We start from the raw sequence: 24,631 nt of genomic DNA, 5'->3' as shown, positions 1-24,631 counted from the left end.
TGTGTTTCGGGACACAGAGCATAGCTTCGCCCTCCAACATCAGGAAGCCCTGTCCCCACATCTTGATGGTCTTCGGGCCTTTTAGTCCAAGTTAATGGATAACCATCAAAAACTATCGATGGTTATCCATCACATAGTTTATGACTATAGATGGCTTGGTGCAGAGTCACCGATGGCCATCCCTGCTGTCTGACTCTGCCTAGTCTCAGGGCCGAATTTAAGCAACTGACCGCCCATAGGCACATCATTCTGTGCCCCCCCCCCCATGAACCCCTTCCCGTGATTTGTGCGCCCCCTGCATTTTTCGGGCCCCCGCAACCCCCGTGCCCGTACCGCGATTCTCGACCCCCCCTCCCCAAATTTGCTGACCCTGCAACCCCCCCTCCCGCGATTCATGGGCCCCCCTCAAACCTCCGTCCCGCGATTTGCGGAGCTCACCGCAACCCCCCTCCCGCGATTCGCGGACCCCCTCCCACATTTCACGGACCTCACATGGCTAGTGGAAAATCCGGACCTGCCTAGTCGGAATCGGTACATCTATCAGAATGAACTTAGGTCTACAGTCATTAGGTCGACCCCACTAGGTCGACTGGCAGGAAGGTCGACCTGATTTAAGGTCGACATGGGCCAAGGTCGACATGACTTAAGGTGGAATTTGCATATAGGTCGACATGAGGAAGGTCGACTGGTCATAAGGTCGACATGGGTTTTTCACTGTTTTTTTATCCGAATGTCGACACAGTCGACATGGACACAGTTGGCAATGAGAATCGGACCCTCGCATCGCTCGCAATGCTTCGGGCACGGTGGCTCGCTTTGCTCGCCACAGCTTTAATAACCTCCTCCACGCCCTAGTGGATGGTAGGGCATGAAATACCGTCTGTCGGCACATGTCGGCTCAAAAAACAGTGAAAAACCCCATGTCGACCTTATGACCAGTCGACCTTCCTCATGTCGACCTTTATGCAAATTCGACCTTAAGTCATGTCGACATTGGCCCATGTCGACCTTAAGTCAGGTCGACCTTCCTGCCAGTCGACCTAGTGGGGTCGACCTAATGACTGTAGACCTAAATTCATTCTAATAGATGACCGCTTCCCGCCTAGTCTACAGCATAGACAGAGGGGCTGGGGCATAGCCAGCACCTCACACAACGCTGTCCAATCGCCGAGAGCGCCGGCCACGCCCCGAATGTTGTTTGCAAAAGTTGGGCGGTAATAAATGTAACATTAAGGGAGCGCTACACCCGCCACACAGCATGGTTACCGGGGTAGCGCAGAAGAAGCCGCCCGGCCACACAGCGGGGGCTAGGGGACTGCAGACACGGTTCGTTGCCGTCGGCCACATGTGACAATCATCATCAGTATCTCGCGGCTTTCATTTCGCCGCCAAATTCTCACTGTGACTGCATCAATTACCTTTAATCTTTCGGTTTCACTTTCTGCCTAGAAGAAGCGGAAGAGTGAGCTCCGATGTGTTCCGGTCCCTGCTCTTACGTCATGGGCTCTTGGTTCCGGACAGACCGTCAAGGATCAGGGAGGGGGACGTGACGGAGGAACTGCCGGTCCGGGGCAGCAGAATGGCGCTAGCCCTGGTCCAAAGTTGGCTGTATCGGGGAACTGATGGCGCTATCAAACCGTCCTATAGCCAGAGGTGGTGGCGGCGGAGGAGGATGCTTAGACTCAAGGCTTGTTACGAGAAAGCTGGTGGAGGGGGGCTGCTGTCACTCTGAGTCTGGGCTCCGTGTCACATTCAAGTGAGTGCAGGTGTGCTGCTGCCCGTGTAGGGCGGAAGATTGTGTTGCTGAGTTCATCAGTGCAGTACAAAATGCCACATTCTGTATGTTGTCTAGCAACACAGGACGCAATGTGTCCTGGCGTATACTAGGGCCTGATTCAGACATGCTCGCTGGGCTGCGAGTGCTTGGATAAAATAAAATATGTAGGTTTTTTTTTTCCCTACAAGGATGTTGCTCACTTTCTAAATATATTCTGTAGCCGTATTTTTACATCATATAAGTGACAGCACTTTCTTTTTATGTGCAGATTTTCTCTCTCATTACGACTGTTAAGGTGCATACACACTGTACAATTTTTTTTTGACCAGTTTCATTGAAAGACATTTCCCTTGAACCCAGTGTCCTGGACGAAAGATCTAGCTACAGATCTGAAGATATTTTCAACAATTTTATAATTGCCGTTTATAATAGCTGAAATTAAGGAAATTGGTCAAATAAGTCGGTCAAAAAAATTGTACAGTGTGTATGCAACTTTAGATTGGCCCCCATCCCATTTCTTGACCAGCTCCACTTGAATCCAATGTTGAATCCACTTGAATCCAATACCGAAAAGGGGGGCGTGGCCGCGTGATTCAGCCATGAATCGACGAGCTGCGGCTGGGAGCTCGACAATCCATGTCCGTTAACAGCAGAATGGGCCCGACTGCTTCTAAAGTCGGGCTTGTTATGCTGAGATCCCTGTTCAATGCTGTTGAGGAATACAGCATTGAATAGGGCCCCTTCTGGAATAGCGGCGGGAAATTGAATACCCTCTTCTGTCTTTCTGTCTGTGTATAAAATGCTTCAAAAGCTAGTCTGCTAACTTGTGATTGCCTGTGTGTGAAAAAGAAAGATGTATTTTCACTCGCTGCCAGCAGATGGCAGTGTTTCGCGACACTAGATAATGTATATAAATATAGATATATATCACTAGTAAGCCTGCTCAAAGCAAAAGCTTGGAAAGCTAGTCTGCTACCTTCTGTGTTTGAAACTACATTTCTTTCTCACACGTACAAATACAGAAGGTAGCAGACTAGCTTTCAAAGCTTTGGCTTCGAGCAGGCTTACTAGTTACTAAACTCGTGGTTGGAAATAACTTTTTTTATAAAGAAAAAAGTCCACATTTTAAGTACTGTATATCTAGTTCTTAATGCTGCCTTGCATACTGAGGTAGTTTGACTTCCTGTAGGGTGTTTAGCATTGCAAATTGATTGTTTTTATATTGTTCAAAAACTTTACTATTAATGTTTCCCCTTCTCATTAGGCAGCTACACTATTGACTATTTAGGTTTTTGGATAACTGAAAGAAAATGGTTTGCGTCATCCACTGGAAATGTTGCAAGAGGAAGCCAATATCTTCAAACACTGAATATTATGTATGGCTTGGCAGTGGACATTGCAAGCAGGCAATGGTATACAGTCCTGCAGAATATCAAGTCTCCGAAGATATTGGACAAGAAGTTTATGAATTTCAAAGCACAGGTAGATATATAATTTACACATTTCCAGGTTGCTTTCACATAATTAAGATTCAGAATGCAATGTGTCTAAAACGATGTGGTTTGTGCCATAAGGCACAAATTTCTGCTCTAATCTGCCTTCCTGGCGGATTAAGCCCTATTCTCAATTTAAATTTCGTTAAGAATCAAAGGTGTGTATGACTATTTTGGTGGCTTTTGCTGTAAGCTGCCTTCATGGCGGTTTAAGCGTGTTCAGCTTGTATTTACTTTATATCCTAAGGGGTGTGTGACTATATTAATCATAAAACCTATTGATCCAGTTGCATTTCCATGATCTAATAGAAATCACCCAGCCATGCAAGCTATTTTCATTGCCCCTGAAACCATAAATATGGCACCATATTGTGCCGTAAGGTGCGATATTGTGCATTAATGTTCCTGGCGGTTTCAGTCCTGTGTACATCTTGTATTTCCTTAATTTCCAAAGGTGTGTATGACTATATTGGTCAACACTTTTGTTGGTAAGCTGCTCAATTAGAGGTGTGTCACTCAGGTGCCAAAAGGGAGGGGTAATTCTGTCTCAGATGTTATACGCCATTATCATGGGGCCTTACACTGGGCTATTAAGCCCAGACATATATGTTACTGCTAATGGGATGGGATTGGGAGTGTGGTGCCTCCTGTGTTGGTAGGGCTGGTCTGCTCCAGGTTGGCACACCCTAACACTTTATTAACACTTATTTTTTCCTATCACATTGTATATATTTTGTATTTTAATCACACCTTCACTTCCCTACTTAGCACTTCTTATTAACCCCTACTAATTTTCATTTGTGTGCTGCCCTGGAGTACTCAGCCTGTGTCGGCATGTTGGGGGCCCAGACCCATACCCAGTATTAGGGACCCCCAGTGACAGAGATGCCCTGATGTACGGCCTGGGGGCTTAGCCCTATATCTACAGAAAAAAAGAAAGCGCTCAGGTTTTAGGTAAATCAATAGCCAGTTCAACAGATCTTCACAAAAAAATACAATATGTATGTAAATATAATTAAAGACAAATACATCAGTATACATATAACAATAATAGTCACATAAGGTACCGGCCGATACCACTAGAAAATAAAATCAAAAAATGGTTAAAGATTTTTTTAGTGCACCAGAAGTTGTTTAAAATTAGTAGCAACTTAAAACAATATTTGACCAGTGTGATTATAGCCAATCTGTTAGTTGGATTAGTAAATGAGTTCCAGCAGACAGGGAGTTAAAGCAAAGTCAATATTACAGCATGCTGCTATTTCGCAGATCCTCAGTAGCTGATTAGTTAGCATACAGGTCTAAGGAGAGATGTTATAGCCACATAGGGGATCTCCAAACCTGATTTTCCATTTGCTGTATGGCTGCCACAGACTCTGATTAGAGAGATGAAGTGGAGTGCAAGGTAGGTGCCGGTCTGGCTGACCTTTTTAGCAGAGAGACGTTTAATAGATCGACGCGTGTCCCCGCCTACTTATGCGGCTGCTTCTTCAAGGATCAAGTGTAACACTCTGTTCATGCAATCACGCTTTAAGTAGTCCGTGGGGTTTCTTATATGAATCTACTAAACCCAGTGACAGAGTTGCCTTGACGTACAGCCTGGGGGATTAGCCCTATATCTGCAGATATATGCAACCAAGATCTCTGTATTATCTGATTATCTTATTAACCCCTACTAATTTTCATTTGTGTGCTGCCCTGGAGTACTGAGCCTGTGTCGGCATGTTGGGGGCCGAACCCCAGACCCATACCCAGTGTTAGGGACCCCCAGTGACAGATGCCTTGACGTACGGCCTGGGGGCTTAGCCCTATATCTGCAGATATATGCAAGATCTCTGTATTATCTGATTATTATGTAGTTATTTTTCACTCAGTGTGCAATTGGGATACCAAATGGTTTTTTTCCTATATTGGTCATAAAAACAGAAGTAGGGCATCATACTTCATAGTGTTATGCTGTAAGCTGCCTTCTTGACGGTTTCAGCCTGTTTAACTTGTGTTTACATCATATGCAAAGGTGTGTATGACTTATTTAATCCTAAAACTGTAAGTTAGGCTTTTGCTGTAAGCTACCTTCCTGGCGGTTTCAGTGCTGTCATTTTAGCTTTTACTTAATATGCAAATTGTTTGTATTTCTGGGTGTAATCTATTATCAGCATCCCTAATTCCGTTAGTATGCCGGTATACTGTCTGATGCGTTGGCGTACGGCACCTACGTCTTTGCATAATACAGTTGTGTGCTTTACTGACGATGTCACTCACAGATCCAGTTGCGTTACCATGATCTCATAATAGAATACACCCAGCCATGCAAGCAATTTTCATTGTCCCTGAAACATGGCACCGTAAGGCACGGCATTGTGCATTAATGTTCCTGGCGGGTACAGCCTGTTCAACTTGTATTTCCTTAATATCCAAAAAGTGTGTGTTACTTTATTAATCAAAAACCATCAGTATGGCATTTTGCTGCAAGCTGCCTTCTTGGCGGTTTCAGCCTGTTCTAATTGTGTTTACTAAATATCCAAAATGTGTATATACCTATATTACTCCAAAAACCATCAGTATGGCTTTTTACTGCAAGCTGCCTTCTTGGCGGGTTTCGGCCTTTTCAACCTGTGTTTGCTTAATATCCAAAAAGTGTGTGTTACTATATTTAAAAACCATCAGTATGACATGCTGTTTTGTATTTTTATGCTGTAAGCTGCCTTCCTGGCGGTTTCAGTGCTGTCATTTTAGCTTTTACTTAATATGCAAATTGTTTGTATTTCTGGGTGTAATCTATTATCAGCATCCCTAATTCCGTTAGTATGCCGGTATACTGTCTTATGCGTTGGCGTACGGCACCTACGTCTTTGCATGATACAGTTTTGTGCTTTACTGACTATGTCGCTCACAGATCCAGTTGCGTTACCATGATCTCATAATAGAATACACCCAGCCGTGCAAGCTATTTTCATTGTCCCTGAAACATGGCACTGTGCTGTGCCATAAGGCACGGCATTGTGCATTAATGTTCCTGGCGGTTTCAGTCCTGTGTACATCTTGTATTTCCTTAATATCCAAAGGTGTGTATGACATATATTGGTCATAAAACCATAAGTATGGCATCATACTTCATAGTGGTATGCTGCCTTATTGGCGGTTTCAGCCTGTTCAACCTGTTCAACCTGTATTTACTTAATATCCAAAAAGTCTGTATACCTATGTTAATCAAATAACCTTCAGTATGGCATTTTACTGCAGCTGCCTTATTGGCAGTTTCAGCCTGTTCAACTTGTGTTTACTTCATAGCCCAAGGTGTGTATGACTTATTTAATCCAAAAACCATCAGTATAGCTTTTTACTGCAAGCTGCCTTTTTGGCAGTTTCAGTCTGTTCAACTTGTGTACTAAATATCCAAAAGATATGTATGACTAAAATAATCAAACTCCCATCAGTATGGCATCCTATTTTGTGGTTCTATGCTGTAAGCTGCCTTCTTGGTGGTTTCAGTCTGTTACTTGTATTTTCTTAATATGCAAAAAGTGTGTGTTTCAGTGCTGTCATTTTAGCTTTTACTTAATATGCAAATTGTTTGTATTTCTGGGTGTAATCTATTATCAGCATCCCTAATTCCGTTAGTATGCCGGTATACTGTCTGATGCGTTGGCGTACGGCACCTACGTCTTTGCATAATACAGTTTTGTGCTTTACTGACGATGTCGCTCACAGATCCAGTTGCGTTACCATGATCTCATAATAGAATACACCCAGCCATGCAAGCTATTTTCATTGTCCCTGAAACTATAAATCTGGCACCATGCTGTGCCGTAAGGCGTGGCATTGTGTATTAATGTTACTGGCGGTTTCAGTCCTGTGTACAGCTTGTATTTCCTTAATATCCAAAGGTGTGCATGACGTATTTCCTTAATATCCAAAGGTGTGCATGACATATATTGGTCATAAAACGAGAAATATGGCATCATACTTCATAGTGTTATGCTGTAAGCTGCCTTCTTGGCTTTTTCAGCCTGTTCAGCTTGTACTTACTTAATATCCAAAAGGGGTGTGTATACCTATATTAATCAAAAAACCATCAGTATGGCATCCTGTTTTGTGGTTCTATGCTGTAAGCTGCCTTCTTGGCACTTTAAGCCTGTTCAAATTGTACTTACTTAATATCCAAAAGGTGTGTGTGTGTGTGTGTATAACTATATATTTATACAAAAAAACATCAGTATGGCTTTTTGCTGCAAGCTGCCTTGGCGGTTTCAGCCTGTTTAACTTGTGTTTACTTCATAGCCCAAGGTGTGTATGATTTATTTAATCCAAAAACCATCAGTATTGGTTTTTACTGCAAGCTGCCTTTTTTTGGCAGTTTCAGCCTGCGCAACTTGTGTACTAAATATCCAAAAGATATGTATGACTAAAATAATCAAACACCCATCAGTATGGTATCCTATTTTGTGGTTCTATGCTGCAAGCTGCCTTCTTGGCGGTTTCAGCCTGTTCAACTCCTATTTTACTTAATATCCAAAAGGTGTGTGTGTGTGTGTGTGTGTATATACCTATATTAATCAAAAAAACATATCGGTATGGCATCCTGTTTTGTGGTTCTATGCTGTAAGCTGCTGCCTTGGCGGTTTCAGCCTGTTCAACTCATATTTACTTAATATACAAAAAGTGTGTGTTACTGTACTTAGAAAACCATCAATATGGCATTGTTTTGTATTTTTATGCTGTAAGCTGCCTTTTTGGCGGTTTCAGCCTGTTCAACCTGTATTTACTTAATATCCTAAACGTGTGTGTATACCTATCTGCAACAAAGAGTATCCTTAAAGCGCTGATCGTCTGTAGATCACAAATATCATCCAGGAGATATTTATTTCAGGCTTGTGCTGCTCTCCTTACAAAGGGCTCTTCCAACTAGCCCAAGCTGTATGCATAGAAAAGTAGAAAGAAAGGAGGCGCACCATAGTGTAGTATTTTAGATTTTAAAACAACAATCCTTTACTGATGGGTAAAAAACATTCACAAGAGTAGATGTGTTATATCGCTATAACACAGTTTTCGCATAAAACATAGTATGACAGAGTATATCACCGCATTGGCAGAAAACACGTTTTTTCTCTCTCCAGCCTGGCTCCTGGACCTCGCTGGACTTCTTGGCGCTTTCAGCCTGTTCAACTTGTACTTAATTAATATCCAAAAGGTGTGTGTAACTATATTAATCAAAAAACCATCCGTATGGCTTTTTGCTGCAAGCTGCCTTGGGCTATGAAGTAAACACAAGTTGAACAGGCTGAAACAGCCAAGGTGTGTATGATTTATTTAATCCAAAAACCATCAGTATTGGTTTTTACTGCAAGCTGCCTTTTTTTGGCTGTTTCAGTCTGCGCAACTTGTGTACTAAATATCCAAAAGATATGTATGACGACTAAAATAATCAAACACCCATCAGTATGGTATCCTATTTTGTGGTTCTATGCTGCAAGCTGCCTTCTTGGCGGTTTCAGCCTGTTCAACTCATATTTACTTAATATCCAAAAGGTGTGTGTGTGTGTGTGTGTGTGTATATACCTATATTAATCAAAAAAACATATCTGTATGGCATCCTGTCTTGTGGTTCTATGCTGTAAGCTGCTGCCTTGGCGGTTTCAGCCTGTTCAACTCATATTTACTTAATATACAAAAAGTGTGTGTTACTGTACTTAAAAAACCATCAATATGGCATTGTTTTGTATTTTTATGCTGTAAGCTGCCTTTTTGGCGGTTTCAGCCTGTTCAACCTGTATTTACTTAATATCCTAAACGTGTGTATACCTATATTAATCAAAAAACCATCCGTATGGCATCCTGTTTTGTGGTTCTATGCTGCAAGCTGCCGCCTTGGCGGTTTCAGCCTGTTCAACTTGTGTTTACTTCATAGCCCAAGGTGTGTGTGACTTATTTAATCCAAAAACCATCAGTATGGCTTTTTAATGCAAGCTGCCTTCTTGGTGGGTTTTGGCCTGTTCAACCTGTGTTTGCTTAATATCCAAAAAGTGTGTGTTACTATAGTTAAAAACCATCAGAATGGCATCCTGTTTTGTGGTTCTATGCTGCAAGCTACCTTCTTGGCGGTTTCAGCCTGTTCAACTTGTACTTAATTAATATCCAAAAGGTGTGTGTGTGTGTGTATATATACCTATATTAATCAAAAAACCATCAGTATGGCATCCTGCTTTGTGGTTTATTAATATCCAAAAGGTGTGTGTGTATATACCTATATTAATCAAAAAACCATCAGTATGGCATCCTGCTTTGTGGTTATATGCTGTAAGCTGCCTTCTTGGCGCTTTCAGTCTGTTCAACTTGTACTTAATTAATATCCAAAAGGTGTGTGTAACTATATTAATCCAAAAACCATCAGTATGGCTTTTTACTGTAAGCTGCCTTTTTGGCGGTTTCAGCCTGTTCAACCTGTATTTCCATAATATCTAAAAAGTGTATATACCTATATTAATCAAATAACCTTCAGTATGGCATTTTGCTGCAAGCTGCTTTCTTGGCGGTTTCAGCCTGTTCAAATTGTGTTTACTAAAAATCCAAAACGTGTTTCTGTGTGTGTATACCTATATTAATCCTAAAACAATCAGTATGGCTTTTCACTGCAAGCTGCCTTGGCGGTTTCAGCCTGTTCAACTTGTACTTACTTAATATCAAAAAGGTGTGTGTGTGTGTGTGTGTGTGTGTGTGTGTGTGTGTGTGTGTACCTATATTAATCAAAAAAGCCATCAGTATGGCTTTTTGCGGCAAGTTGCCTTTTTGACGGTTTCAGCCTGTTCAACTTGTATTTCCTTAATATCCCAAAAGTGTATGTTACTATATTTAAAATAACATCAGTATGGCATTGTTTTGTATTTTTATGCTGTAAGCTGCCGCCTTGGCGGTTACAGCATGTTCAACTTGTATTTCTTTAATATCCAAAAAGTGTGTGTGTACCTATATTAATCAAATAACCTTCAGTGTGGCATTTTGCTGCAAGCTGCCTTCTTGGCGCTTTCAGCCTGTTCAACTTGTACGTCCTTAATATCCAAATGGGGTGTGTATACCTATATTAATCAAAAAACCATCAGTATGGCATCCTGTTTTGTGGTTCTATGCTGCAAGCTGCCTCCTTGGCGTTTTCAGCCTGTTCAAATTGTGTTTACTAAATATCCAAAACGTGTGTGTATACCTATGTTAATCAAAAAACCATCAGTATGGCTTTTTGCAGCAAGTTGCCTTTTTGACGGTTTCAGCCTGTTCAACTTGTATTTCCTTAATATCCAAAAAGTGTGTGTTACTAGGTTAATCAAATAACCTTCAGTGTGGCATTTTGCTGCAAGCTGCCTTCTTGGCACTTTCAGCCTGTTCAACTTGTACTTACTTAATATCCAAAAGGTGTGTGTGTGTGTGTGTGTGTGTGTGTGTGTGTGTATACCTATATTAATCAAAAAAACCATCAGTATGGCTTTTTGCAGCAAGTTGCCTTTTTGACGGTTTCAGCCTGTTCAACTTGTATTTACTTAATATCCAAAAAGTGTGTGTTACTATATTAATCAAATAACCTACAGTGTGGCATTTTGCTGCAAGCTGCCTTGGCACTTTCAGCCTGTTCAACTTGTACTTACTTAATATCCAAAAGGTGTGTGTATACCTATGTTAATCAAAAAACCATCAGTATGGCTTTTTGCAGCAAGTTGCCTTTTTGACGGTTTCAGCCTGTTCAACTTGTATTTCCTTAATATCCAAAAAGTGTGTGTTACTAGGTTAATCAAATAACCTTCAGTGTGGCATTTTGCTGCAAGCTGCCTTCTTGGCACTTTCAGCCTGTTCAACTTGTACTTACTTAATATCCAAAAGGTGTGTGTGTGTGTGTGTGTGTGTGTGTGTATACCTATATTAATCAAAAAAACCATCAGTATGGCTTTTTGCGGCAAGTTGCCTTTTTGACGGTTTCAGCCTGTTCAACTTGTATTTACTTAATATCCAAAAAGTGTGTGTTACTATATTAATCAAAAAACCATCAGTATGGCATCCTGTTTTGTGGTTCTATGCTGTAAGCTGCCTTCTTGGCGCTTTCAGCCTGTTCAACTTGTACTTAATTAATATCCAAAAGGTGTGTGTGTGTGTGTGTGTGTGTGTATAACTATATTAATCCAAAAACCATCATTATTGGTTTTTACTGCAAGCTGCCTTCTTGGCGGTTTCAGCCTGTTCAACTTGTACTTAATATCCAAAAGGTGTGTGTGTGTGTGTGTGTGTGTGTGTGTGTGTGTGTGACTATATTAATCAAAAAACCATCAGTATGGCTTTTTGCTGCAAGCTGCCTTGGCTGTTTCAGCCTGTTACTTGTATATATGCAAGATCTCTGTATTATCTGATTATTATGTAGTTATTTTTCACTCAGTGTGCAATTGGGATACCAAATGGTTTTTTTCCTATATTGGTCATAAAAACAGAAGTAGGGCATCATACTTCATAGTGTTATGCTGTAAGCTGCCTTCTTGACGGTTGCAGCCTGTTCAACTTGTGTTTACATCATATGCAAAGGTGTGTATGACTTATTTAATCCTAAAACTGTAAGTTAGGCTTTTGCTGTAAGCTACCTTCCTGGCGGTTTCAGTGCTGTCATTTTAGCTTTTACTTAATATGCAAATTGTTTGTATTTCTGGGTGTAATCTATTATCAGCATCCCTAATTCCGTTAGTATGCCGGTATACTGTCTGATGCGTTGGCGTACGGCACCTACGTCTTTGCATAATACAGTTGTGTGCTTTACTGACGATGTCGCTCACAGATCCAGTTGCGTTACCATGATCTCATAATAGAATACACCCAGCCATGCAAGCAATTTTCATTGTCCCTGAAACATGGCACCGTAAGGCACGGCATTGTGCATTAATGTTCCTAGCGGGTACAGCCTGTTCAACTTGTATTTCCTTAATATCCAAAAAGTGTGTGTTACTATATTAATCCAAAAACCATCAGTATGGCTTTTTACTGCAAGCTGCCTTCTTGGCGGGTTTCGGCCTTTTCAACCTGTGTTTGCTTAATATCCAAAAAGTGTGTGTTACTATATTTAAAAACCATCAGTATGACATGCTGTTTTGTATTTTTATGCTGTAAGCTGCCTTCCTGGCGGTTTCAGTGCTGTCATTTTAGCTTTTACTTAATATGCAAATTGTTTGTATTTCTGGGTGTAATCTATTATCAGCATCCCAAATTCCGTTAGTATGCCGGTATACTGTCTGATGCGTTGGCGTACGGCACCTACGTCTTTGCATGATACAGTTTTGTGCTTTACTGACGATGTCGCTCACAGATCCAGTTGCGTTACCATGATCTCATAATAGAATACACCCAGCCGTGCAAGCGATTTTCATTGTCCCTGAAACATGGTGCTGTGCCATAAGGCACAGCATTGTGCATTAATGTTCCTGGCGGTTTCAGTCCTGTGTACATCTTGTATTTCCTTAATATCCAAAGGTGTGTATGACATATATTGGTCATAAAACCATAAGTATGGCATCATACTTCATAGTGGTATGCTGCCTTATTGGCGGTTTCAGCCTGTTCAACCTGTATTTACTTAATATCCAAAAAGTCTGTATACCTATGTTAATCAAATAACCTTCAGTATGGCATTTTACTGCAGCTGCCTTCTTGGCAGTTTCAGCCTGTTCAACTTGTGTTTACTTCATAGCCCAAGGTGTGTATGACTTATTTAATCCAAAAACAATCAGTATGGCTTTTTACTGCAAGCTGCCTTTTTGGCAGTTTCAGTCTGTTCAACTTGTGTACTAAATATCCAAAAGATATGTATGACTAAAATAATCAAACTCCCATCAGTATGGCATCCTATTTTGTGGTTCTATGCTGTAAGCTGCCTTCTTGGTGGTTTCAGTCTGTTACTTGTATTTTCTTAATATGCAAAAAGTGTGTGTTGCTATATAAATCAAAAACCCATTAGTATGGCATTCTGTTTTGTGGTTCTATGCTGTAAGCTGCCTTCTTGGTGGTTTCAGTCTGTTCAACTTGTATTTACTTAATATGCAAAAAGTGTGTGTTTCAGTGCTGTCATTTTAGCTTTTACTTAATATGCAAATTGTTTGTATTTCTGGGTGTAATCTATTATCAGCATCCCTAATTCCATTAGTATGCCATATACTGTCTGATGCGTTGGCGTAAGGCACCTACGTCTTTGCATAATACAGTTTTGTGCTTTACTGACGATGTCGCTCACAGATCCAGTTGCGTTACCATGATCTCATAATAGAATACACCCAGCCATGCAAGCTATTTTCATTGTCCCTGAAACTATAAATCTGGCACCATGCTGTGCCGTAAGGCGTGGCATTGTGTATTAATGTTACTGGCGGTTTCAGTCCTGTGTACAGCTTGTATTTCCTTAATATCCAAAGGTGTGCATGACATATATTGGTCATAAAACGAGAAATATGGCATCATACTTCATAGTGTTATGCTGTAAGCTGCCTTCTTGGCTTTTTCAGCCTGTTCAGCTTGTGTTTACTTCATAGCCAAAGGTGTGTATGACTTATTTAATCCTAAAACTGTAAATTAGGCATTTTGCTGCAAGCTGCCTTCTTGGCGCTTTAAGCCTGTTCAACTTGTACTTACTTAATATCCAAAAGGGGTGTGTATACCTATATTAATCAAAAAACCATCAGTATGGCATCCTGTTTTGTGGTTCTATGCTGTAAGCTGCCTTCTTGGCACTTTAAGCCTGTTCAAATTGTACTTACTTAATATCCAAAAGGTGTGTGTGTGTGTGTATAACTATATTTATACAAAAAACCATCAGTATGGCTTTTTGCTGCAAGCTGCCTTGGCGGTTTCAGCCTGTTCAACTTGTGTTTACTTCATAGCCCAAGGTGTGTATGATTTATTTAATCCAAAAACCATCAGTATTGGTTTTTACTGCAAGCTGCCTTTTTTTGGCTGTTTCAGTCTGCGCAACTTGTGTACTAAATATCCAAAAGATATGTATGACTAAAATAATCAAACACCCATCAGTATGGTATCCTATTTTGTGGTTCTATGCTGCAAGCTGCTTTCTTGGCGGTTTCAGCCTGTTCAACTCATATTTACTTAATATCCAAAAGGTGTGTGTGTGTGTGTGTGTGTGTGTGTGTGTATATACCTATATTAATCAAAAAAACATATCTGTATGGCATCCTGTCTTGTGGTTCTATGCTGTAAGCTGCTGCCTTGGCGGTTTCAGCCTGTTCAACTCATATTTACTTAATATACAAAAAGTGTGTGTTACTGTACTTAAAAAACCATCAATATGGCATTGTTTTGTATTTTTATGCTGTAAGCTGCCTTTTTGGCGGTTTCAGCCTGTTCAACCTGTATTTACTTAATATCCTAAACGTGTTTTTTACCTATATTAATCAAAAAACCATCCGTATGGCATCCTGTTTTGTGGTTCTATGCTGCAAGCTGCCGCCTTGGCGGTTTCAGGATGTTCAACTTGTGTTTACTTCATAGCCCAAGGTGTGTGTGACTTTTTTAATCCAAAAACCATCAGTATGGCTTTTTAATGCAAGCTGCCTTCTTGGTGGGTTTTGGCCTGTTCAACCTGTGTTTGCTTAATATCCAAAAAGTGTGTGTTACTATAGTTAAAAACCATCAGAATGGCATCCTGTTTTGTGGTTCTATGCTGCAAGCTACCTTCTTGGCGGTTTCAGCCTGTTCAACTTGTACTTAATTAATATCCAAAAGGGGTGTGTGTGTGTGTGTGTATACCTATATTAATCAAAAAACCATCAGTATGGCATCCTGCTTTGTGGTTATATGCTGTAAGCTGCCTTCTTGGCGCTTTCAGTCTGTTCAACTTGTACTTAATTAATATCCAAAAGGTGTGTGTAACTATATTAATCCAAAAACCATCAGTATGGCTTTTTACTGTAAGCTGCCTTTTTGGCGGTTTCAGCCTGTTCAACCTGTATTTCCATAATATCTAAAAAGTGTATATACCTATATTAATCAAATAACCTTCAGTATGGCATTTTGCTGCAAGCTGCTTTCTTGGCGGTTTCAGCCTGTTCAAATTGTGTTTACTAAAAATCCAAAACGTGTTTCTGTGTGTGTATACCTATATTAATCCTAAAGCAATCAGTATGGCTTTTCACTGCAAGCTGCCTTGGCGGTTTCAGCCTGTTCAACTTGTACTTACTTAATATCAAAAAGGTGTGTGTGTGTGTGTGTACCTATATTAATAAAAAAGCCATCAGTATGGCTTTTTGCGGCAAGTTGCCTTTTTGACGGTTTCAGCCTGTTCAACTTGTATTTACTTAATATCCAAAAAGTGTGTGTTACTATATTAATCAAAAAACCATCAGTATGGCATCCTGTTTTGTGGTTCTATGCTGTAAGCTGCCTTCTTGGCGCTTTCAGCCTGTTCAACTTGTACTTAATTAATATCCAAAAGGGGGGTGTGTGTGTGTGTGTGTGTGTAACTATATTAATCCAAAAACCATCATTATTGGTTTTTACTGCAAGCTGCCTTTTTGGCAGTTTCAGTCTGTGCAACTTGTGTACTAAATATCCAAAAGATATGTATGAATAAGATAATCAAACACCCATCAGTATGGCATCCTATTTTGTAGTTCTATGCTGTAAGCTGCCGCCTTGGTGGTTACAGCCTGTTCAACTTGTATTTCCTTAATATCCAAAAAGTGTGTGTACCTATATTAATCAAATAACCTTCAGTATGGCATTTTGCTGCAAGCTGCCGCCTTGGTGGTTTCAGCCTGTTCAAATTGTGTTTACTAAATATCCAAAACGTGTGTGTGTGTGTGTGTGTGTGTGTGTGTCTATATTAATCAAAAAACCATCAGTATTGGTTTTTACTGCAAGCTGCCTTTTTGGCAGTTTCAGTCTGTGCAACTTGTGTACTAAATATCCAAAAGATATGTATGACTAAAATAATCAAACTCCCATCAGTATGGCATCCTATTTTGTGGTTCTATGCTGTAAGCTGCCTTCTTGGTGGTTTCAGTCTGTTACTTGTATTTTCTTAATATGCAAAAAGTGTGTATACCTATATTAATCAAATAACCTTCAGTATGGCATTTTGCTGCAAGCTGCCTTCTTGGCGGTTTCAGCCTGTTTAACTCATATTTACTTAATATCCCAAAAGGTATGTTACTATATTTAAAAAAAACATCAGTATGGCATACTGTTTTGTGGTTCTATGCTGAAAGCTGCCTTCTTGACGGTTACAGCCTGTTCAACTTGTGTATTAAATATCCAAAAGGTGTGTGTTGCTATATAGATCAAAAACCTATCCGTATGGCATTCTGTATTGTATTTTTATGCTGTAAGCTGCCTTTTTGGCGGTTTCAGCCATTTCAACCTGTATTTACTTAATATCCAAAAAGTGTGTATACCTATATTACTCAAATAATCTTCAGTATGGCATTTTGCTGCAAGCTGCCTTCTTGGCGGTTTCAGCCTGTTTAACTCATATTTACTTAATATCCCAAAAGGTATGTTACTATATTTAAAATAACATCAGTATGGCATTGTTTTGTATTTTTATGCTGTAAGCTGCCGCCTTGGCGGTTACAGCCTGTTAAACTTATATTTCTTTCAAATCCAAAAAGTGTGTGTACCTATATTAATCAAATAACTTTCAGTGTGGCATTTTGCTGCAAGCTGCCTTTTTGGCGCTTTCAGCCTGTTCAACTTGTACGTCCTTAATATCCAAATGGGGTGTGTATACCTATATTAATCAAAAAAACATCAGTATGGCATTGTTTTGTATTTTTATGCTGTAAGCTGCCTTTTTGGCAGTTTCAGTCGGTTCAACTCACATTTACTTAATATCCCAAAAGTGTATGTTACTATATTTAAAAAAAACATCAGTATGGCATACTGTTTTGTGGTTCTATGCTGAAAGCTGCCTTCTTGACGGTTACAGCCTGTTCAACTTGTGTATTAAATATCCAAAAGGTGTGTGTTGCTATATAGATCAAAAACCTATCCGTATGGCATTCTGTATTGTATTTTTATGCTGTAAGCTGCCTTTTTGGCGGTTTCAGCCATTTCAACCTGTATTTACTTAATATCCAAAAAGTGTGTATACCTATATTACTCAAATAATCTTCAGTATGGCATTTTGCTGCAAGCTGCCTTCTTGGTGGTTTCAGCCTGTTCAACTTGTGTTTACTTAATATCCTAAACGTGTGTATACCTATATTAATCAAGAAACCATCCGTATGGCATCCTGTTTTGTGGTTCTATGCTGCAAGCTGCCGCCTTGGCGGTTTCAGCCTTTTCAACTTGTGTTTACTTTATAGCCCAAGGTGTGTATGACTTATTTAATCCAAAAACCATCAGTATGGCTTTTTACTGCAAGCTGCCTTCTTGGTGGATTTTGGCCTGTTCAACCTGTGTTTGCTTAATATCCAAAAATTGTGTGTTACTATAGTCAAAAACCATCAGAATGGCATCCTGTTTTGTGGTTCTATGCTGCAAGCTACCTTCTTGGCGGTTTCAGCCTGTTCAACTCATATTTACTTAATATCCAAAAGGTGTGTGTGTGTATACCTAATATTAATCAAAAAACCATCAGTATGGCATCCGGTTTTGTGGTTATATGCTGTAAGCTGCCTTCTTGGCGCTTTCAGCCTGTTCAACTTGTACTTAAGTAATATCCAAAAGGTGTGTGTGTGTATACACCTATATTAATCAAAAAAAACATCAGTATGGCTTTTTGCGGCATGTTGCCTTTTTGACGGTTTCAGCCTGTTCAACTTGTATTTACTTAATATCCAAAAAGTGTGTGTTACTATATTAATCAAAAAACCATCAGTATGGCATCCTGTTTTGTGGTTCTATGCTGTAAGCTGCCTTCTTGGCGCTTTCAGCCTTTTCATCTTGTACTTAATTAATATCCAAAAGGTGTGTGTGTGTGTAACTATATTAATCAAAAAACCATCAGTATGGCTTTTTGCTGCAAGCTGCCTTGGCTGTTTCAGCCTGTTCAACTTGTGTTTACTTCATAGCCCAAGGTGTGTATGATTTATTTAATCCAAAAACCATCAGTATTGGTTTTTACTGCAAGCTGCCTTTTTGGCAGTTTCAGTCTGTGCAACTTGTGTACTAAATATCCAAAAGATATGTATGACTAAAATAATCAAACACCCATCAGTATGGCATCCTATTTTGTGGTTCTATGCTGTAAGCTGCCTTCTTGGCGGTTTCAGCCTGTTCAACCTGTATTTCCTTAATATCCAAAAAGTGTGTGTGTATACCTATATTAATCAAATAACCTTCAGTATGGCATTTTGCTGCAAGCTGCCTTCTTGGCGGTTTCAGCCTGTTCAACTCATATTTACTTAATATCCCAAAAGTGTATGTTACTATATTTAAAATAACATCCCAAAAGTGTATGTTACTATATTTAAAATAACATCAGTATGGCATTGTTTTGTATTTTTATGCTGTAAGCTGCCGCCTTGGCGGTTACAGCCTGTTCAACTTGTATTTCTTTAATATCCAAAAAGTGTGTGTACCTATATTAATCAAATAACCTTCAGTGTGGCATTTTTCTGCAAGCTGCCTTCTTGGCGCTTTCAGCCTGTTTAACTTGTACGTCCTTAATATCCAAATGGGGTGTGTATACCTATATTAATCAAAAAAAACATCAGTATGGCTTTTTGCGGCAAGTTGCCTTTTTGACGGTTTCAGCCTGTTCAAATTGTGTTTTACTAAATATCCAAAACGTGTGTCTGTGTGTGTGTATAACTACATTTAATCCAAAATCCATCAGTATGGCTTTTTACTGCAAGCTGCCTTTTGGTACTTTCGGCCTGTTAAACTTGTACTTACTTAATATCCAAAAGGTGTGTGTGTGTGTGTGTGTATGTATAACTATATTAATCAAAAAACCATCAGTATGGCTTTTTGCGGCAAGTTGCCTTTTTGACGGTGTCAGCCTGTTTAACTTGTATTTACTTAATATCCAAAAAGTGTGTGTTGCTATATTAATCAAAAAAACATCAGTATGGCATCCTGTTTTGTGGTTCTATGCTGTAAGCTGCCTTCTTGGTGCTTTCAGCCTGTTCAACTTGTACTTAATTAATATCCAAAAGGTGTGTGTGTATAACTATATTAATCCAAAAACCATCAGTATTGGTTTTTACTGCAAGCTGCCTTTTTGGCGTTTTCAGTCTGTTCAACTTGTGTACTAAATATCCAAAAGATATGTATGACTAAAATAATCAAACACCCATCAGTATGGCATCCTATTTTGTGGTTCTATGCTGTAAGCTGCCTTCTTGGTGCTTTCAGCCTGTTCAACTTGTACTTAATTAATATCCAAAAGGTGTGTGTGTGTGTGTGTGTGTGTGTGTATAACTATATTAATCCAAAAACCATCAGTATGGCTTTTTATTGCAAGCTGCCTTCCTGGTTGGTTTCGGCCTGTTCAACCTGTGTTTGCTTAATATCCAAAAAGTGTGTGTTTACTATATTTAAAAAACCATCAGTATGACATGCTGTTTTGTATTTTTATGCTGTAAGCTGCCTTCCTTGCGGTTTCAGTGCTGTTATTTTAGCTTTTACTTAATATGCAAATTCTTTGTATTTCTGGGTATAATCTATTATCCGCATCCCTAATTCCGTTAGTATGCCGGTATACTGTCTGATGTGTTGGCGTACGGCACCTACGTCTTTGCATAATACAGTTTTTTGTGCTTTACTGACTATGTCGCTCACAGATCCAGTTGCATTACCATGATCTCCTAATAGAAAACACCCAGCCATGCAAGCTATTTTCATTGTCCCTGAAACCATAAATATGGCGCGATATTGTGCATTAATGTTCCTGGCGGTTTCAGTCCAATGTACATCTTGTATTTCCGTAATTTCCAAAGGTGTGTGTGTATAACTAAATTGGTCATAAAACCATAAGTAGGGCATCATACTTCATAGTGTTAAGCTGCCTTCTTGGCGGTTTCAGCCTGTTCATACACACCTTTGCATATGATGTAAACACAAGTTGATTTATTTAATCCTAAAACTGTAAGTTAGGCATTTGCTGCAAGCTTAATTTGAGCATCTTCCACTATCTGTATGTGTGTTGTTAGAGGCAGAAGGGAGCCCATATTGGGAGGAGAAATGTGTCCAGGAGTAGTCTGGGGTTGCTCCAAGGTAGGTAGCTCTTAGTTCAGATATACCAAGTAAGGAGCCATTATCATGTGGCTCTTTGCTGGTTAATCGTAGACCCAATTTAGGGTAACAGTGGTGTGGGGTGCGGTGCCCCATGACTGGTTGGCTTTAGTGCAGCATGCCCTTACATTCTATTAACACTTTTGACTCCCTAACACTATCTCTCCTCTATTTTAATTACATTTCATTTTTATTTTATTTTATCTCTATATATAGCTTCGGCTTCCTATTACTAATATTTATTAACACTATAGTATCTCACTGGCATGCTGCACTGGGCTTCCTAGCTTATGACCGTTTTTGGTGTGCCGCACCCTGCACCTAGATATAGCGCTAGGGACCCCCAATATACAGAGAAGCCTTGACGCGGCTTGGGGGCATATCATACACCTGCGCAGGTATATGTAACCAATATCTCTAAATTCTATTATCATGTAGTGTTCAAGAATGGTTACTAATACCACTCATTGGGGCAGATGTATTAAGCCTTAACAAAAGATGAATTCAAGTGTGATAAGCAGAGATAAACGTCCAACCAATCACCTGCTAACTGTCATGCTACAGGCTGTGTTTGAAAAAAGTCATTAAGGAGCTGATTGGCTGAACGTTTATCTCTCCTTATCACACTTGAATTTATCTCTTGTTAAGGCTTAATACATCTGCCCCAGTGTGCTGGGGAGAAAAAATCTTGTTTTACTTAACCAGTATTAACCCCTCCCTTGCATGCACCTGAGTGATATTACTGAACTAATTTGAGCATCTACTACTATCTGTATTTGATGCAAGCTGCCTTCTTGGCAGTTTCAGCCTGTTCAACTTGTATTTACTTAATATCCAAAAAGTGTGTGTTACTATATTAATCAAATAACCTTCAGTATGGCATCGTGTTTTATGGTTTTATGCTGTAAGTTGCCTTCTTGGCGGTTTCAGTGCTGTCATTTTAGCTTTTACTTAATATGCAAATTGTTTGTATTTCTGGGTGTAATCTATTATCAGCATCCCTAATTCCGTTAGTATGCCGGTATACTGTCTGATGCGTTGGCGTACGGCACCTACGACTTTGCATAATACAGTTTTGTGCTATACTGACTGTCGCTCACAGATCCAGTTGCATTACCATGATCTCCTAATAGAAAACACCCAGCCATGCAAGCTATTTTCATTGTCACTTAAACCATAAATATGGTGCCATAAGGTGCGTAAATGTGCATTATTCCTGGCGTTTTCACTCCTATTTCCAGCTTGATTTTTATAATTATACAGTGATTCCCAATGTATATCCAGTTCTGTTACTTCCTGTCGTGTGTTTAAACAATATAAAATGTCTATGTAGAGTTTAGTAGTATTGTTACTTTCTTACTAGGGCAGCTACTCTTGAATTTTGAGGTCCATTTCATCCATTGTCATAAGCTGAATTCAAGGTCTCCAACTACTTTGGATATTCTTGGTTGTGGACATCACAAGTGTGCGTCAAAATACAGTGCTTCAGACAACTGAGTCTCTGCAGATGCTGGACAGGAAGTTTACTGGTTTTAAATGCACAGGTAAATATTTCCATTTCACAACTATCCTCTTTTCATATAGTAATCGATTCCTAATGTCCGTTCCACATCCAGCTTGCTTTTGTCTTGCATCCAAATTGTTTACATTTCTGGGTTTATCCAGTTTCCACCATGCCCACAACCGTCAGTGTGGTATCATGCTGTGCCGTATGGTGCTGTGCGACATGGCATTTTGCTGTCTGGTTATTTTTCGGATGTTTTGTTTCAGACTATAGTGGTTTTCTAAATGTATGTGGTGTTTTGGTATTGTGATTTCCAGTGCTCTATGGTTATTTCCTGATGTGTGTTGCACATCCAGCTTGATTTTACCTTTTTTAACCCAGGATTCTAGGTTTATTCAGTTTCCACCATGCCCTAATCATACGTAAGGCATCATGCTGTGCCGTATGGTGCCGTTCGGCATGGCATTTTGCTGGATGGTTATTCTTTCAGATGTATTTTATAATGAAATGGGTTGCTAAAAGTATGTGGTGTGCTGTATTGTGTGTTTCCTTGTGCTGTATGGTGCTTTTTTTTTATGTCTGTTCCATATCCAGCTTGCTTTTAAATAGTATTATCCTAATATAAAAGTTCACAAACTCTGTCATGAACTCACCCTGGTCCAGGTATTAAGTAATATTCAGTTCTTTGCAGTCTTGCGTAGTATTGCATAATGTGTAGATATCATGAATGGTGTTAATACTAGAAAATATAAAGCTTACAATTTTGTTTCCCCTTCTCACTAGGGCAGCTCCTCCTATTGAAATTTTGAGGTTTTTGGGTACCTGAAAGAAAATGGTTTGCTTCATCCATTGTCCACGTAACAGCAGATGTCAAGATCTCCAACCACCGAGGATAGTTGTGATGTCGTGGTAGTAGACATCACAAGTGTGCAACAGAATACAGTGCTGCAGATGACTGAGTCTCCAAAGCTGCTGGACAAGAAGTTTGCTGATTTCAATGAACAGGTACATATGTCTTACAAGTTAGCTTCCTTTTATCTTAATCCATCCTTTTTCCAGTTTCTTTCATTAAACTATTCAAATACAAACTGATAATTTTAGAGACATATTTAAAATCTTATGTGGTGTTATGCTATATGGTTCCTTCCTGGCATTTTATTCCAGGTTCTAGCTTGTTTTTCCTTTTAGTATACAAAAGTTTGCATGACTCTTTTCATTGTTCTTAATACCACATTACTTTGGTGTTTGCAGACCTGTAATTGGCTTTTCTTTAATATCATAATACAGAGGTTCTTTAAATTTGGTCTTTAGAAATATCTATTTGGATCAATTAAAGGCTCTTAATAACTTGAAAAAACTGATTTCTCTGATTCTTAAGCCTAAAACGCTTGTCCAACTCATAAGGCACCCCAATATACCGGTCTCATACATTTTTTTTCCCCATTTCCATCACTTTGTACTTTATTCTCTCCAAAAATTGGAAAATGTAAAAATGATTAAAAATTAATTAGTCAAGGACTATTTGGTCATACCCCTTCCTTAATTTAATTCTTACTCAACAGGTCACTATCAGCAAATATGTGTCAAGAGCCCATTTCAGACACTCTCAACCTTACTACTTTCCAACCCCATATCTCTATCTAAGCGGACCTAATCCTTGCTATAATCTGGGCTGTGCTAATGGTTTTTTACTTATATTTTTGATGTTTTTCAGACATCCTGTGTTTTAAGCAAATATTCTTATTCGTATTTATTGAGAGACAGTTATATATTTTTCCTAAGCGCCTTTGAACTACTCCACTTATTCCCGTGTTACTCTCAACCTTAGCTTTTGCTATAAATTGTCATTCTTCTGATGTGGAAAGAACCTATATAGAGGGGGGAAATATTTATTAAAACCATTCCTAATTCATATTGTCCCCGATTTTCTCTAGGTGCCACCTACTGAATCTTCACGACCAGACACCAACTGATCCCGAACATTGGAAACCAAAGTTCTACGCAAAAGAAGTTGCCTAAAGGACGACATGAAATGCATGATCTGGAGAAATAGCCAGTGTCTCCTTCACGAAGCTGCAAACCTTTTAATTCAGCCTGTGGCAATTATTTCATACAACAGTCATATGGGGACAGACGTATACCAGACCAATATCAATAACCTACAGAAAGACCTATGAATCAAGTATAGCATATTGCCTTCGTATCACATTCCTCTTCTTCGGTGTGCCTAGCATGATTTTGTCTTTTGATCTTAGAAAAGTTCAAAGTATTTTCAACATCGCAGTCCAATTTTTATTATTTTCTATATGTATGACTTTAAAATAATAAATACATCCACTGAATAAAGTTACATCATTGAAACTAAATAACCATTATTTCTCAACAGGTGTTAATAAACATCTCGGATGAGGGTTTGCATTGCTGTTCATAAATGGTATCAAAACGCAAGTGGCATAGATAGATAGATGACGCATTGATATATACATCTTTCGTTTTTACTATTGAAATAAGCTGTAAAGCTGAAAATATTTCATCCTAGTATCGAGCAAGCAGACCATTCCAGATCTGAAATATTATATACCATGTGTACCACAGTCTTACAAATAACAGAAGAAATTTCAATAAAACATTGCAAAACAGAAACTGTTG

At 39.3% G+C, this 24,631-nt stretch overlaps 2 long non-coding RNA genes across 4 annotated transcripts in view; one reads left to right on the top strand and one right to left on the bottom strand.

The window, feature by feature from the left end:
- LOC146080809 (uncharacterized) overlaps nucleotides 1-1,764 on the bottom strand; it is a 7,506-nt gene extending 5,742 nt beyond the window's left edge. Inside the window, exon 1 of the long non-coding RNA XR_014474995.1 lies at nucleotides 1,419-1,764. This is a non-coding gene — a long non-coding RNA (uncharacterized LOC146080809). The remainder of the gene's footprint in view (nucleotides 1-1,418) is intronic.
- LOC146080808 (uncharacterized) lies at nucleotides 1,215-24,631 on the top strand. Of its 3 annotated transcripts, XR_014474993.1 has the most exons (6): nucleotides 1,227-1,326; nucleotides 1,453-1,756; nucleotides 3,042-3,259; nucleotides 21,842-22,022; nucleotides 22,766-22,987; nucleotides 23,917-24,630. It is a non-coding gene; the product is annotated as an uncharacterized LOC146080808 (long non-coding RNA). The 3 variants fall into 3 exon arrangements; XR_014474994.1 differs by having other exon boundaries at nucleotides 1,215-1,756; nucleotides 22,771-22,987; nucleotides 23,917-24,631; XR_014474992.1 differs by having other exon boundaries at nucleotides 1,217-1,756; nucleotides 23,917-24,629.

This window comes from Crinia signifera, chromosome 5 (genome assembly GCF_055691185.1).
Source record: "Crinia signifera chromosome 5, ASM5569118v1, whole genome shotgun sequence".
Taxonomy (NCBI): Eukaryota; Metazoa; Chordata; class Amphibia; order Anura; family Myobatrachidae; genus Crinia; species Crinia signifera.
Note: the sequence above shows the minus strand (reverse complement) of the source record. Positions and strands in the feature narration are given on the sequence as shown.